This window comes from Hermetia illucens, chromosome 2 (genome assembly GCF_905115235.1).
Source record: "Hermetia illucens chromosome 2, iHerIll2.2.curated.20191125, whole genome shotgun sequence".
NCBI lineage: Eukaryota > Metazoa > Arthropoda > Insecta > Diptera > Stratiomyidae > Hermetia > Hermetia illucens.
Genome location: NC_051850.1, coordinates 34,816,711 through 34,828,723, shown reverse-complemented (window position 1 = coordinate 34,828,723; position 12,013 = coordinate 34,816,711). Strand labels below are relative to the sequence as shown.

At 41.9% G+C, this 12,013-nt stretch overlaps 1 protein-coding gene across 1 annotated transcript in view; it reads left to right on the top strand.

Moving 5' to 3' along the window:
• Nucleotides 1-2,645: 2,645 nt before the first annotated feature.
• The window catches only part of LOC119650248 (protein artichoke), a 28,695-nt gene continuing 19,327 nt past the window's right edge, over nucleotides 2,646-12,013 (top strand). The window contains exon 1 of the mRNA XM_038052838.1: nucleotides 2,646-3,122. The gene's annotated coding sequence lies outside the window, so the exon portion shown is untranslated. The remainder of the gene's footprint in view (nucleotides 3,123-12,013) is intronic.

Here is a 12,013-nt window from a genome sequence, read left to right as displayed (position 1 = left end):
AGGAGTATATACTTCACCTTAAATGCTTTATTGATCTCTTGAGAGGGCTCGAAAGTAGCCATGAACAGTCCCGATTGCGACTTCAACGGAACCGCCGGGTTCTGGCTATGCAGAAGCTTGTCGGCTCGCGTGACTAGATTCGACACGCTTTTCACCTTTAAGTGCGGATATTCTTCATTGAGTTTGCGCATTATGTCGGCAGGGTCTGTCTCTCTGTGGAGACACCGGATAACTAAGGGCTGAGTCCTTAGAGCTGGTAGGGTGCTGGTTGTGGCATCTAGCCTCTTTGCTTTGATGAGGTTGAAGATCGCTGCATGATCTTCAAGGCTTTGTGCGAAAATGAGGGTACTATCGGCTCTCGTATTCTTTAGGGTTGCTTTCAACCCTTTCTTTTTAAGAGTCCTCAAGAATTGAGGAACATTGATTTTGTACCCGGTGATAGGCGGGATTTTAGCCTTTTTTGGGCTGGTAGTTGGGGGGAGGGTGCCTGAGGGTTTGCCGGAGGGATATTAACTCTACTGACACTAACCTTATCCTTACTTTTCTTCTTTCTCCGCTGGACGAAGTTGATTTCGTCGCCATCCTCTTCTTTGATGACCACTTCGAAGTACATCTCTCCTCCATCTTGGTGATGTTAGTCTTGTTGTTGCTCCTTTTATTGTTCACGTTGTTGTTTTTGTTGTTGTTCACCTTCCATATGTTGTTCATGTTCTTGTTGTTCGCGTTGTTGATGTTGCCGTTGTGCACGTTGTTGTTGTTCTCGTTGTTGATGTTGCCGTTGCTACTGCTCTGACATTGCGATTGGCATTCTCCCTTCAAGAGATGCCAAGCATTCCCCCAGCTGCTTAATTATGTTTTGCTGGCAGTCCAGTTGATGGACCACGGCGGCCTTTGCTTGCTTTAGCTCCTCGATTTTTTTGAGGAGGATCGCATTCATTACCTGCAATTCTGAAGAGCTGTCTTCCTCTTCAGATGACATCTCCTCCGGGAGTATCATTTTACACTTCTTGGCGGACACCCTGTGCCCAAGCCCGTACCTGCTGTTGCACACAACAGCTCTGAAATATAAACAAAACTTTTTACTTTACATGTTCTTTTATCATATAAATTTACCTTGGACGTGTAATGGCACCATTTTCCAGAATAGATACTTCCTTGTGAGTCACTTGTGAGTCCTCGATGAGCTTCAGCTTCTGGTGACTGTTCGTTTCGGAGCGAACAGGCTTTCTCTTCGGTGCTTACCATGGATATTATACCTACGTCTGTGTTCATCGTATGTATCCGTCCAAGCGATAACCATCCCGTTTTGGTGTTAATGACGCATGGAGATCCTTACCTAAATCCATGTAGTAGGTTAGTTATTGTAGATCCCCATCTAAATTGTAAACCTATTGTTCTCTATTACTAATATTTTGAGCCAAATCATTCTTGCATTTCGACTGTGAAATGAAAGTTATGAAACATACTTGAAATAACTAATAAATTCATCAAATTCATTCAAAATCATTCACGGGGTTGCAAGCCAATGAAAGATTTATGCAGTTTCGTAAATATCTAGCCGAGCAAAATTTCAGTCAAGGACTTTTATCACAATTATATCATTTATCTTATATTTTTTGAATAGACTCTTTCAATTCTTTGGTGGTTGTTATAATTTTCCGCCAACATCTGGTTGTCAGTTCAAAATCTGGCACGGTATATTTCAAATTTTACCATTTTGTATATATGTATGTAGATTCAATTCCAATAGATTATCTGAATTAACAATAGAATTACCTTCTCCTTGAAACTGTGCTCATATATGTAATTGAATAGCGATTTTCTTGCAGATGAAAAGTTGAAGTTATGGCCGGAATCAAGTAGGGCCATTGGACCGATAATCTGGTATCTATTTGCCATGCTTTGAAGATGTTAGTCATTTATAATGTTTCTTTTTGAGGAATGCATGTGTGTTACGGGAAACTATTCCTAGAGCTACGGGGGAGACAATCATTTCTATTTAGTTCATGTAACTCACTGCTGTTGACGACGGTACCATTTTCTTAGGTAATCTTCGAACATGTTTCGTTACAGTTGAAACACAAAAAACAATGGTGTCTGTATAGTTTTCCTTCCTCTCAGTGTGACTATATGGTATTGTTGTTTTGGAAACGCTGAAGAATTTTTCATCGCGAAATATCGAAGGAGAGGAAAATTGGTGAGCTTAAGTGATTTACGGACAGAGCCGGAGTCTTTCGTGATGGGATTCGAGGCTTTCCTACAGTAGTTAAGAGGCTTCAAGTTGGTTTAAAGTTTCGATCAAGTCACTAGGCTCATCGTAGTGAATAGATTTAACCAGTTATATTCTGAAGATGGATAATTAATATTTTAATGGTCGTGAGTTACTATGAGTTCCTAAAACCTCATATTTGCTTACGCCCAAATCGCTCGTCATTCGTCTCTGGTTACCTGTTGGAAAATTCCCTCCAAGGGGAATGCAATCTCACACCCCAGAAAACTTCTTCTCTAACCTGAAGCTAGTGATGGCATTTAGTTCCACCTGCATGATTTCCCTCGTAACATCCGAACGGGTACACTATGGCAAAACTGCAAGTCTTTCGAGTTACTGATTTCATTTGAATCAGTTTAAATTGGACACTAAACGGATTCGGTCGGAAAAGTCTTGGAGCTTCAGTTCGAGTACGCAGCGAAAATCTAATCCAAATACTTCTCAGATTCCTCCATAGATCCAATGTAATATCAGATCCAAGTACATTGCATCGGTCTCCCCGTCCAGACTCTATGGTCAGTGATTTTGGTTTGAAAAGTGAAAATAACCACGATATTCGTGAAATAAAAGAGAAGATTTACGTAATTTCAGTAGCATGAAAGGAAGTTTAATGTGATTTTTTTATGAATATTTAATTAAGTTCGGAAAATGTACGTAATATGTTCCAGATAATGAAATTGAAATTGTAACGAGTGTAAATGTAATAACTCAGTAGTGCATTTGCATAAATAAAATTGGGTGCAACAAGTAAATATTAGACAAAGTGAAATTGAAGTGCGCATAAAACTGCATTAAATCATAATAGGATTAGTTGGATATGAGCATCTTAATGAAGTATTGAAATTTTTGAAAGGTAAATTAGTGCACAAAGGTCGTTAATGAATTTTACTTTCATTATATACTCCAAGCTTATGATAATACTTTGCAAAGTCTGTAATTCTGCTTTCTAACCGAAATACTTGCCGTCATACACCTGCGGCTCTTAGGTATAAGGCAGGTGTTGTTCCTTCAAAGGTCATTGCATCGGAAATCTAGTAATTGATTTAAAATAATGAAAAAAATATATAGTTCCCTATTTGTTTGTATGATGTACACTATATTCGTTTAATCCCAATTATATCATACCAAGGGTTTCTAACAACCGTCCCACCATGTAGGAAAACGATTCAAAAATTTTATCTAGTTGAGCCCTGCCTTCTTTGTAGTTTTTGGAGTCCCTTCTGTTTGTACTTCCATTTTCGTCTTAGTATCTGTTCTGGACATTGCAAATACGCGCAAATGGTAATCGTGAGTTCCTACTAACTGAAATCACTCAAATATGATCCAATTTCCTCACAGGACCACCATTCGTATTTCAGATACTGACAGATTTAGTCAACTATTGATGGTCCAAGCAAAAATTCACTTCAACATAAGGTCTACGATACCTTTGTGAGGTTTGTGCTGATATTTTCCACTTTTAGGTGATATTCATTCAAACTGGTGGGAGTATTTTCAATCCTATCAAATTGGATAGGCAAGTAATATCGAAGGGCCACAAAATATAAGTGCCGACAAAGAATAGCAAAAAAGCCATGAAATATGTAGTATATTACACCAGCGTTGAGCTTGGAAAGAAGGACATGTAGCACGTATTCCACCAACCCCTGGAAAGCAGACCACTGGGGAAAGGGTGGCATGGACGAAGTCTCAGAGAGGTGAGCGGATTTTATAACTGTATAAAGGCCAGAAATAAGAACATGGAAGGGAACTTAAATTTTGCAAATAAGAAAATAAGGCTTTAAGAATAGCAACAACACATGTCTACCGACGTGTCTTAATAAAGAATTCCAGACATCCCGGTTTTGTACCAAGGTCTACCACCCTTAAAGGTGGTTGGCGTCCTGACCTATGCCATCGCTCCATCTCAGGCAGGGCCTGCCTTGTCTTCTTTTGCTAACATAAATACTTCCCTTATAGACTTTCCGGGTTGGGCCATTCTCACTCATACGTATTAAATACAGCTTTTATCATCATCGTCAGCAACGGCGCAACTAGGTCTATACCTGCCTTAATAAGGAACTCCAGACATCCCGGTTTTGCGTCGAAGTCCACCAATTCGTTATCCCGAAAAGCTGTCTGGCGTCCTGATCTAAGCCATCGCTCCATCTCAGGCAGAGTCTGCCTCGTCTTCTTTTTCTACCATAGATATTGCCCTTATAGACTTTCCGGGTGGGATCATCCTCATCCATACGCATTAAGTGACCCGCCCACCGTAACCTATTGAGCCGGATTTTATCCACAACCTGACGATCATGGTATCGCTCATAGATTACGTCATTGTGTAAGCTACGGAATCGTCCATCCTCATGTAGGGGGCCAAAAATTCTTCGGAGGATTCTTCTCTCGAACACGGTCAAGAGTTCGTAATTTTTCTTGCTAAGAACCCAAGTCTCGGAGGAATACATGAGGACTGGCAAATCATTGTTTTGTACAGTAAGAGTTTGGCCCTATGGTGAGACGTTTCGGGCGCAACAGTTTTTGTAAGCTGAAATAAGCTCTGCTAGCTGCCAACAACTGTGCGCGGATTTCATCATCGTAGCTGCTATCGGTTGTGATTTTCGATCCTAGATAGGAGAAATTATCAACGGTCTCAAAGTTGTATTCTCCTATCCTTATTCTTCTTCGTGTTTGTGTTTGACCAGTGCGGTTTGATGTTGTTGGTTGATTCGTCTTCGGTGCTGACGTTGCCACCATATATTTTGTCTTGCCTTCATTGATTTACAGTCCAAGATCTTGCGCCGCCAGCTCAATTTGGTTGAAGGCAGTTTGTACGTCTCGGGTCGTTCTTTCCATGATGTTGATATCGCCAGCATAGGCCAGTAGTTGGGTGGACTTCAAGAGGACCGTACCCCTCGCATTTATCTCGGCATCACGAATCACTTTCTCGAGGGCCAGGTTAAAGAGGACGCATGATAGGGCATCCCCTTGTCGTAGACCGTTGTTGATGTCGAATGGTCTTGAGAGTGATCCTTCCGCTTTTATCTGGCCTCGCATATGGGTCAGGGTCAGGCCATTCAGTCTTATCAATTTCGTCGGGATACAAAATTCTTTTATGGCCGTGTACAGTTTTACCCTGGCTATGCTATCATAGGCGGCTTTAAAGTCGATGAATAAATGATGCAACTGATGTCCATATTCCAACAGTTTTTCCATAGCTTGCCGCAGAGAGAAAATCTGATCTGTTGCTGATGTGCCTGGAGTGAATGCCCCCCCCCCCCCCTTTGGTATGGGCCAATGATATTCTAGGCGTATGGGGCTATCCGGCTTAGCAAAATAGCGGAGAATATCTTATAGATGGTACTCAGCAACGTGAAGCCTCTATAATTGCTGGACTGCGTGATATCTCCCTTTTTATGTTTGAGACAAATAATGGCTCGTTACCAGTCGTCAGGCATTGATTCGCTGTTCCATACCTTGAGTGTCAGTTGATGAACCACTTGGTTTAGTTGGTCGCCTCCATATTTAACCAATTCGGCTGTAATTCCATCGGCTCCTGGTGACTTATGATTTTTAAGTAGATGAATTGCATGGACTGTTTCTTCTATGCTTGGTGGTGGCAGTATGTGTCCGTCGTTTTCGGTTGGGGGGACCTCCAACTCGCCGATATTTTGATTGTTGACCAGTACTCAACCCATCGCCCCAATATGCTCATTCTTTCGGAAATCTGATTTTTCTCTTTGTCTCGGCAGGATGAGCATCGAAGTGTATAAGGCTTCATCCTGCTGACTTGTTAGTAAAACTTGTGGGCCTGGTGCGGTTGTTCCCTGTACTTTTCGAATTTTCAGAACTTTTGGTTTTCCCAGGCTTCCTTCTTCCGTCTGTGAAGTCGCTTCTCTCTTCGACGGAGTTCTTGGTAGGTCTCTGCGCATGCCCGTGTTCTTTGACAATGCAACATTACTCGGCTAGTTTACATTAATTGTCAAACTAGCCGTTCCGACTTTTGTTGCGGCTAGGGCCAAGTATGTTTGTGGCCGCATCGATGATAACTTCTTCAGATGATTGTGAAGATCATTTATTGATTCTTCATCTCCAGGACATCTGTTAGCTGCGGTTATTGCGGCATCCATTCCTTTCCTCGTAGAAGGTATCCTTCTCTGACTCTGCAGTTTCCTCTGTAGGAGCGTGAATGTTTATGAGGCTTATATTTCTAAATTTTCCTCGCAAACGCAGAGTGCATATCCTTTCGCTTATATTTTCAAACCCGATAACAGCAGGTTTCATTTTTTGGCTGTGGTTAGAGCACTGGGCTGTCGTAGCAGAAGGCGGCGGGTCAAATCTCACTGGTGGCGGGGAGATTTGTTATCGTGGCTGTATGTCGGATACCAGTCGACTCAGCTATGAATGAGTACCTCAGTCAAATCAGGGTAATGATTTCGGGCGAGCGCAATGCTGACCACATTGCCTTCTACAGTATACTGTAGTGGACCGTTACGGTCTTGAATGAAGTGCTCTAACACACTTCAAGGCCCTGATCCAAAATGGAGTGTTGCGCTAACGATTAGTATTATTATTAAGAAACCTACTCCGAGCACATCGTTCCCTGGTTAGCCACTATATATATGGTGTAGTGGTACTTCTCCAGGGGACGGGTCCCTGTCTAACGCATTTCCTAAAAACGCTATTATATCAGTCCTATCTCGGGACAGGGTATCGGCTAGCTGCTTGGCAGCTATATCTTTGTACAGAGAGCGCACGATCTATGAGAAAATGCGCAAATCGTTATTCCGTTGTCGTTGCCGGGTTCGTCGTTGTAAAGTCCATCCATCCATCTATCCCATCCATGAAAGTTCTCTATGCAATTTTAATAGCCATCCCTAGTACCAGAATTTATCAAAGGAAACATAAAGGAAAGTTACTGAGCGTACTTGCTTGCTTTTCAATCAAGTTCCAGAAATGGATTTTTTTGCAGAAACCAATTTGAAGCCGTGATCCATTAGTGGATCTGATGCTACCTGCTGTAACCGTGTACATTAGCAGCAAAATCTGAGGAATTATTCCATGAATTCCGATTTCTCGTTACAGGATGAACCCATATTTCCTTGTAATTAACTAACTCTAAACATATGTCCAGCTTGCTACAGTCCAGTCAGAATACTCACAATATCTCTTCATGTTCTGACAGGAAAAGGTTGGTGCATTTAGCGCCCTTGAGACGTAAAGCCCAATAAAGTCAAGTACGCAGTGTTAAAGTCAAGTACTCCCAGAGGGTAGGCTGTGCCATTTTGGTCTGGGAAAAATGTGTGTGCTTCTCCAAGGTGCTACTTTCACCAACCATTAGGTCGAACGCAAGTTGAGACGCAGCTTGGTAAGGTGACGTGACACCATGACCTTTGGTGAAGCAAGGAAATGAATGCAACAGCAAATGTTCGCACGCGGGATGACGTGACGCACCTCTCCTGTTAGAACCTAATAAACATACTACCTTCTGTTCAAAATTGAACCGGACTGTGCAAATAAAACGACAACAATTAATTATTCTTCAATATTTATTTTATCCCCTTCAAAATAATCACCATCGGAATTAATACACATTTTCCAACGTCTTTTCCAATCTTCAAAACACTTTTTGTATGCTGATTTTGTAATGGCCTTTAGCTCCCTCTGCGAATTTTCTTTTATAACTTCAACTGTCTCAAAATGTTTTCCACGAAGCGCCAATTTAAGTTTGGGAAATAGGAAAAAGTCGCAAGGAGCCATATCGGGCGAGTATGGTGCTTGTGGGACGACATTGACGTTATTTTTTTTCAAATAGTCACATACAAGCGCTGATGTGTGGGCCGGTGCATTGTCGTGATGCAGAAACCACGAATTGTCCTCCCATAATTCTGGCCTCTTTCGGCGAATATTTTCCCGTAAACGCTTCAGAACACTCAAATAATATTGTGCATTTACTGATTGACCTTCGGGAAGAAACTCCGAGTGCAAGACACCTTGACTATCGAAAAAAATAGTTAACATCACTTTAACCTTCGACCGACTTTGGCGTGGTCTCTTGGGTTTCGGCTCATCTGGATAGCGCCACTCCGAAGATTGTTGAGTAGTTTCAACATCATACTCGTACACCCAAGTCTCGTCACCAGTAATGATGTGCTGAATGTCCCTATCATCCATAGAAAGCATCTCTTCAGCCACAGTTTTCCGACGTTGTTTTTGAAGAGAATCCAGCAATTTTGGCACAAGCCGCGCGGTAACCCGACGCATCCCCAAAATATCATGTAAAATGCTGTACGCCGATCCAATCGATATGCCAAGTTCACTAGCTATTTCCCTTACGGTCACTTGACGATTTTCGGATACAATTTTCTTTACTTTTTCGATGTTTTCGTCATTTACCGATGTCGCTGGACGGGAAGCATGGGCCAAGTTCTCAGTAGATGTACGGCCCTCTCTAAACGATTTATACCAGCTAAATACCTGCGTACGCGATAGAGCAGATCCACCATAGGTATTTTGCAGCATTTTTAATGCGTCTGGACAAGACATTCCGTTTATAAAACAATTTTTTAAACACACTCTTTGTTCAAGTTTTTTATCCATAATGGAATTCGCAAAAATATTTCGCCGCCTACTTTTTGCTAAGCGATTACAAAGAAATGACGTTGCAGATCACACTAAAAATTGACAACTAAAATCATTGCAGTCTTAGATCTCTTCATAAAAAAAAATTTAAACAATACGTCAACAACGATTAATTTAAATGATACAGTCCGGTTCAATTTTGAACAGAAGGTAAAAGATTTGCTCCCTTCTCAGTCTAATTGCTACTCACTTCATAGGCTATCCCTAAGGTTTTATATGCAGCTACAAATAATTACTACTAATTATATACCAGACGACGATTGTAATTAATTACTATGATTATAATTGAGCTCCCCATGCTGTTTCTCCAACCACTTCTTGATGGCGGGGATCAACGTGTGTCTCACTACACACTAACCCTTTCGTGAATGTTATGATTGTAACCATCTATTTATAGATTTCTCTCTTTCTACCCTCTTCATATGCGACAAAGAGAGGTGATCTTCACGTTGTATATTTTTAGTATCTTATCTGCCATTACTGTCAGCGATCACGAATGCTGCGCTTGAAGTCAGAACATCTCTTCATGATGGTCCTTCTGTAGACCGCACTCTTTTACGTACATTTTATGAGATATATAACTCCCTTCCCTAAACTGAGATTGTGTAGATCAAAATGGAAACTAAAACCCTGGATTTAGGTAGGGTGCAGGTATACTGTGTCGTTTAAAGCTACTGGAACAGAAGGTTCTGGCTATTCCTTGCGAGCTGTTTTGTTCTCCTGTGACCTGTTGTAAGGGACTTCGTTGTATTTATCTGTCGTACCTAATTTACTAAATAAACAAGTCGGCAAACCGGAAGCTGGGCGCTTCAGGTATAAAAGGTTTTGTTTGCTTCTTCTATGAGTATATTTAAGTGTAGAACTATTCCATTTGTACGTAGCCCGTTATGTATTTGAATTTAGCATGCCTGACTACCCACTTCAATGTGATATTGATATTTAGTTCCAGTAAATTTACAGGGGAAGGAACTTTGGGCTACTATAACTTTGTTAGTAATAGTGTGATTTTAATTAAACTTGGGGATAATATGCTTCATATTATCCCCAATGCTTCATATTATATTTTATACTACTACCAACTTTTATAACTCTGGGATAAACTTAAGGGAGGTTTTACTCAATTTCCCAAAAAATATGGTAATACACTATTATTAACTTAATTTGAACAGATATCGATATGGAGAGTATTTTGAGGCCTGGGTACCGTATAAAGGCAGCTTCATGATTTTTTTCAGATTTTTTGGTTGGATAGTTTCTGAGAATGGGTCCGTTAAAGAAATCATCACTTTGCACCCCTCCCACTCCCTGCCTTTTTAATAAATCTCAAAACTAACCGGCTTCGAAAAGTACTAATCGAGACCTTTCATTTGATACCCCACATGACTATATTTGGTGAAAAAAAATTTTACAGTCTCCTTTTATGATACATGTATGGGGACTCCTCCTAAACCTCAACATAGGTCCCACCTTCTCACCAAATTTCGTGTCAATCGGTACAGCCGTTTCTGAGAAATGTGCCTGTGACAGACAGACAGACAGACCGACCTGTGAGGAGTGGCCAGATCTCCCATCAGGCGCGACCCCAGCTGGCAGATTTGGGCATACCTATTGATGTGTAAATATGTGTTCATGCACTTTTCTTTTCTGACTGTGTATGGGCTAGTGTTTGCTCATCTCTGGTGCGCGGACCAAAATGGCTATGGGAAGGATACCCAGAACATAAAACCACCTTGGAAGGCAAGAGAAGGAGTAAACTTACGGTGCTGGGGCTCGGAACCCCAGTACCGGCGGCTTTTGGGAGTGGACAAGCGGGCTCCCGGTCCCTCGACCGCAGTGCCTCGGTGGTGGACAACTTGGCCACACCAGTTGTGGAACGCCGCTTTATCCAGGTTGCGTTTATGCGTGAAGCAATTTCATGACTCAGTTCTCCATTGGCTGATAACGTTGACCCGAGGTATTTAAATCGCTCGGTTCTGGGTAAATCACTGCCGCTGACAGTGATTGTGCCTGTTTCATGGGGATCAGTCGTCAAAAATTCAGTTTTGTTTAGATTCAATCTGAGACCGTGATGCTAGAAAACATCATCTACATAAAGCAGTGTGACGGTGTCTATAAGAAGAACAAAGAGGAGTGGTGAGAGGGTGCTTTCTTGATTAATACCAACCAAGACACGAAGCGGTTTTGATACACCCGCCATACTTCGAACTTTACTTTTCAGATCGTGGTAGAGCAATTGAACCCAACGCACGAGTTCTTCTGGCACTAAGTGTTGTCGTAAAGCATACCAGATGAGTTCGTGTGGCACATGGTCAAATGCTTTCTCTAGATCCAGAAATGCAATGTAAAGAGGGCGATGCTTTTCACGATGTTTCTCCATGAGTAATGTGCAGCGTGTATTGCGTCAGTAGTTCCGCAGTTTTTGACAAAGTTGGTTTGTTTCACGGTTATTTCAACGAATACGGTTGCCAAGAATGCGTTCAAAAATCTTCATGGTATGGGAAAGTAACCGGATCGGACGGTAATTTGAACATTCTGCTTGACTACCTTTCTTTTTCCATATTGGAACTGTGGTACTTTCTTGCCAGTCAGATGGTGCTCTTCCTTCCTGAATAACCCGATTAAAGAATTCACTGAGCCACAGTGTTGTTCTTCGCTTTCTAGAGCTCAGATGCGATGTCGTCGATGGGCCCTTGCGAGTTCCTCGGTCTTTCCAGTTAGGGTGCCAACGTTTAGCGTGCAGACACGTATTTGTTTTGTCCGTTTTGTTCGGGCTAACTTGCTTACATGCTGACGCCGTCCATGCGTCAAGAACCCTTGCCCATTTCTCGACAGGACCGGGGCCCGTCCTGCCGCGTCGACTGAGGTGGACGCCCTAGGATTTCGCGAAGGCTTGTGAATTAATCCGATCATCACGTTTGTAACGACATTGTATGCATTTTCTTTGTCGGTCTCTCGTGGGACCTGTCACCAAGAGGGATCAGGTAGAATTTAGCATAGTGTAATAACTTCAACTATACTCTATTTATTTCTTTCCCTGATCTCAGCATTTTATTTTTGTTTTACTGAGGATAGTACAAAGTACGTTGCCTCAAACCCTCCTTCTTTACCTGGGCTTAGGGCCAG